Genomic DNA, 5,689 nt, shown 5'->3' with positions numbered 1-5,689 from the left:
TGTGTTGTATACAAATGTATGAATAGCTTTCCAATATGTGTGTTCAAGAATGGGTGTGTAGTCAAGAAGGTGGAGAGAATGGGTGGGTCGGGAGGGGGGGGGGGGTCCAGGTGGGGTAATTGAGAAGGGTGGGGGGGGGGAGGTGGTGGTGTAAGATAGTTGCAGGTGTCATGGAGGGCAGTGGCGTCGCCAAGGGGGGGCCAGGGGGGGCACGTGCCCCCCCTGGAAAACCTAGTGCCCCCCCGAGTGCCCCCCCATCTGAGATTTGGGTTGGTAAAAAAAAATTCTGCGCGTTGTTAAAATCATTACCTCGAAAATAGCAATTTCTGGAGATATCTTCAGATCGAATTTAGCATCAAATGTGGCACCATTTTGCATCTAGCCCATCCTCCGTATGCGAAAATTTTCCGAAGGGGAGGGGGGCACCCCCTCCCCTTAGACCCCTCCCCCAGGACGGCGATCCGTATCCACCTAAGTGCCCCCCATCAATTGCTGGTGCCCCCCTGTGCCCCCCCAGACTGAAAGGTCTGGTGACGCCACTGATGGAGGGTAGTAGTTCGGACTAAAGGGGACTGAGAAGGATGAAGAAGTTGACAGTCGGTTTGCCAAGGAAGGTGGTATTAAAGGGTAATGGATGAGGGTAAGATGGATGAGAAGGGGCAGTGACAACTCGGTCACAATATTGAGTGGTTTTTCCTAGTCATTGAAAATTGACTAGGAATTTAATTAAACATGCAAAGTTTCATACTATGACTAGAAAAAAGTAGCTGGATTTGACTCCAGTTTTAGTTATTTGGCGTTTAGAGGGAGGGGGAAGAGGCCATTGGGGATGACGAAGTTTATGGTGGTTTCAAATGGTGGAGTTGAGAGGGAGGGGGTTGAGAAGGGTTTTGATGGGTGGCATTGGAGGATGGGGGCTGGAGGGTTGAGGTTCAGGATGGCATCGAGATGACAAAGGTTGGGATAGTTTAAGAAGGTAATGGAGTTTTGGGATGAGTTTTCTGGTTTGAGGCGGGTTGGAGTTGAGAAGGGTTGGAAAATAAAGTGAGAGGTGGTGTTGGAGGAGGGGGTAAGCAGGTTTAGGTTTGAGGATGGCGTAAGGGGTGTTCAGGACCAGGGTGGTTGAGTTGAGGGCATGGCTTTTGAGAAGGGCCAATATGTAGGTGGAAGGGGGTGTTGGAGGACATGCATGGTTAACACTCACGTGTAATGCCAGTACCGTTCTGAGCCCCTTCCCCACACTTCACGTCTCCATTACCTCAAACAGATATCGGCAATTGCAGTCCATCCAGGGGGTGGTATGTAATTGGCATTCAAACCTTGTATGAAGAATTCACTTCCCGGGGACCGGAAAGCAATGTTTACGTGTACACCTGGTAATGGACTTTGCATGTTAAAGAGTAAACAGTGGAGAATTTGACCTTCATAATAATGTGACACACTTTTCTGCTCAGTGTGAGCCCATTACAGCGTTATTACCGACCAATTGAAAATTAACCTCCCAGTTTAATCGAAAGCCATATTTCATCTGTGTTCTTTTGATATGACGGAGCCATTGATAGGGCAGGAATGGGTAGTATGAACATTGATCATACATTTCACGTGGGCATGCATAGCCACGGTTGCTCGTCTGATATATCGTAGCATGTAAATTTTATGTGATCCCCCCGCCGCGCACAGCCAATCAGAGTGCATGGTCCTTAGAGAATATGACGTCATTTCGATCAGAAATGTGGAAGCTGTGGATTGGTCAATTTGGATGCCGTGTTTTTGTAATACAACAACGGGTGAACGGAAGACCCGATAGAAGACGCCCGCTGAATGGTCAGAATCTCAGAGGTCAAGACGCAGTCTTGTTTTGCATAATTAATCGCCGAATCTGTTCGCATATCATAGACCCTTGCCATGCATGGGTATATTAATGTGAACACAGTCTCAAATTTAAAAACCCCCTCACGCGGCGGATTTCGAGTCCGATATCGACCACCGGTGACGTAGTGGTCAACTTATTTCGCGAACGAAAAGGGGCACTGCGCGTTCTGCGTTGCATGAGCGTGCTGGAAAGTAGGCCAATCACATAACAGGAGTCGACATCGTCAAGGCACATATAAACCAATCAGATCTCAGAAGAATTAGGGGCGTTACCTGCGATAAATACTTGTCATATAATGTACGTCGTCGTCGTCGTCGTCGTCGTCGTCGTCGTCGTCGTCGTCGTCGTCGTCGTCGTCGTCGTCGTCGTCGTCGTCGTCGTCGTCGTCGTCGTCGTCGTCGTCGTCGTCGTCGTCGTCGTCGTCGTCGTCGTCGTCGTCGTCGTCGTCGTCGTCGTCGTCGTCGTCGTCGTCGTCGTCGTCGTCGTCGTCGTCGTCGTCGTCGTCGTCGTCGTCGTCGTCGTCGTCGTCGTCGTCGTCGTCGTCGTCGTCGTCGTCGTCGTCGTCGTCGTCGTCGTCGTCGTCGTCGTCGTCGTCGTCGTCGTCGTCGTCGTCGTCGTCGTCGTCGTCGTCGTCGTCGTCGTCGTCGTCGTCGTCGTCGTCGTCGTCGTCGTCGTCGTCGTCGTCGTCGTCGTCGTCGTCGTCAGCAGCAGCAGCAGCAGCAGCAGCAGCAGCAGCAGCAGCAGCAGCAGCAGCAGCAGCAGCAGCAGCAGCAGCAGCAGCAGCAGCAGCAGCAGCAGCAGCAGCAGCAGCAGCAGCAGCAGCAGCAGGTCTCCAGTTTTGGGGAGGGGTGTTGACGTTTTTGACATTTTTTTTCAATGGGTGGCCATTTCAGGGCTGTTGAAGTCCACCAATTTTAAAGGGGGTCGTTGGCTGAGGTTCAACAGGTATACAGAGGGCAAATCAAGATTCGAGATATTGTTTGGCATTATTTCGGGAAAGAAAATATGAGAGTTTTCTCACTCGATAGGCCCTATTACTCAGATTGGGGCACTCACACTTTAATCTGCTATAAAACCTTATTCTGATATAAACCGTTTATAGAATGGTACAGCAAACCAGACGTACAGTATTAAAGGAGACAAAGGTTTTTTTGTGCGTCTTCGTTTAATATATCGTTTCTTGCCTAGTATAGGCTACACTTTGACAAACGGGTAAGCATAATAGGTACTAGCATGGGCGTAAATCCTGGGTGGGGATGGGGTGGGTGTGATATATCCTTCCCCTCCACATACACTTTTTGACCAGGGGGTGGGCCATTGATGTATTTAAATTTCCGACAATCCAAATTTATACAGTGCCGAAAAAGAAGAACAAACAACGTGAAAGCTTAAAATGCACCGTTTTGAGGTAAGGCTACTACATTTGAATCATGAACAGCGCCCCCTATTGTAATATGGTGTCGTTTTCTCTCCCCCCCCCCAACCCCTCTCCGCATTTAGAATTAACACGGCTAGACACTTCTGGGATTTTTGGTCATCTGGTCAACCAACCCCCCCCCCCCCCTCGCCGACCCAGATTTACGCAACTGTGTATAGGTAGTTTGGAATTTCGTAGAATCAGAGATATAAAACACAATGTAAAAACGAAACGAGATTACTTCTCTTACATAATGTAACATTTAGTATCGATGATAAAAAGTGAGTCCTCCACACATGAAGTTTCATTTTGATCGAGAGAAACCGTTTATAAATAAACACCCAAAGTAGTCCGTTAATGACGGCCATTACTTTGAGTAAATAAAACCTGGATTTGGTCCTTTTAAATCAGTACCCGCCCCACTCAGGTTTCGTTCCGATTCGCGAACGCTCTGATTCCAGCAACCGAAAGACAGTGGTCCAGTCTCTTCTCAAGTGTACATGGCCCCTCGATTCGACAAATTAACTTCCGAAATACATAAAGGGAATTGTACTTTGTACCAAGATAGATGACATGTTTACCACTTATAGGCCTATCACGTGCGAACCCGGATTTTGTGTCAAACTCGTTTTGAAGTGGTTTGCGAAAAGCATAGAAACTGCTTTCCTTAATGGATTTATTAACGCAAATCTTCCACGGCAGATTAGAGTTGCAGGGGCTAACTTCGTTTTCAACCTTGTTCTCGTCGACACATTCGCGAGAGAGCAGCTAGTGGAAGCGTACTGCTTGATGCTATAGGGACGAGGTTGGAGACCGTCCAGCGCGTCGTTGGCCTGTAAAACCTTTGACGTTGGGGCCCAAATTACATATTCACCGCATCTGGACTGTACGAAATATAGGGACTCGTTGGTTGTATTCCGCATGCCATAGTTAATTTACATAATTGGGAAGAGGCAGTGTGACTAGCGACCGGCCACGTGTGAAGGTACAACTCCATATAAGGTAAAAGAGTCCAGATTTCGCAAGAGTCCACATTTCATGCAACCGATACGATTTCAGAATCACTGTGGGCGTGGCCAGTCCTTGGCCTGTCAATTAGAGATCGAATGTTCTGTTTCCCGCCAATACAACTACTTGATTACAAAGTGTTAAATAATCTCAGTGTACAACAGTAAATTTTAAGATTTGGTGAAATAGTTGCATTTCTTTTACTAAAATTTCCCATGGTTAGTACGTTATATTACACTATAAAATTATGCCATTATCCTCCATATCGCGAATAGATACACGGAATTTGGATTTTTTTTCCCGAAGGAATAAAATGTCCTGTAGCAAATAAATTTGCTTGTTTCTTTTGTACAGTTTTAAAAAGTGGTTTTAAATGGCGCCAGTTCTATAGTTCAGAAATTGCGTACACTGCTCAAAACGAATTAGGAGCGTCCTACCCTTAATTCAAAAGTTGAAATTAATCATTAGTTGTCGTGGGCCGATTTTTTCGTGTGACGTTTCATTGGAAAGCTCAAAACTAACGTAATGCTAGAAAAGTAACAGTTCAATATGAACATCTATTTTTCGGGGTGCCACACCCAGAAAGCACGTTTTACACCAACTTTAAAACATTTGCCTATATTGTATTTACAACATGATTAATAGTATTTTAGTAAACGAACTTGTGGCAGCATTTTACTTGCAGCATTTTTTCTTGAGTTCAGTAATCCGAAAGGGGATTTCCCATGTAACCACATGTAAAACAAGCCAAACACCGTTGAGCTGTCCCTAATGGTGTGCCTACATTGTGTACCTCCATAGCAGCCTAGTCTGGTTCCTAGACCTTCGTGATTTTAACTTTTCTTATTTTAAATCAGTCCACTATACTGTATTCGAGTCTGACGTGTTTGTTTTACTCGATTTCTAGCTATGGTGAAAATAGATTCCATATTTTTTCCCCGTTTCCAGAGTGAATTTAATCAGGAAAACAACGACCACTACATTGTGTTGTGGTGGCTAAACCAAAAATTGCCGCGTGTGGTTTACCCATAAGAAGATGAGGTACAGTTTTGCACATGTCATTGGAAGTTGCAGGACAACCTGAACAGATTTCAAAAATAAACGGAATGTTGATGAGGAGATCCTGAGTTTGTCGTGCGAATGTGTAGTCGTGCAGTGTTACTATAATGTTTACCTTAATGAACATACACTAATCCAATCAACATATATTTTTTGGTTATTTCAGCTGCGAGATTGTTTTTAAAACAATGCAGGGTAGTCGTGTGAAATGAACGGGTGCATACCTATGTTCCCCAATACCTATGTTCCCCAATGCCTATATGTTCCCAACCCTAGCCTTAACCCTTACCATCAAACCCTGACCCTAACCCTGACCCTAACCCTAACCCTAA

This window comes from Patiria miniata, unplaced genomic scaffold, assembly GCF_015706575.1.
Source record: "Patiria miniata isolate m_02_andy unplaced genomic scaffold, ASM1570657v1 HiC_scaffold_9, whole genome shotgun sequence".
Lineage (NCBI taxonomy): Eukaryota > Metazoa > Echinodermata > Asteroidea > Valvatida > Asterinidae > Patiria > Patiria miniata.
This window is presented reverse-complemented; position numbering follows the sequence as displayed.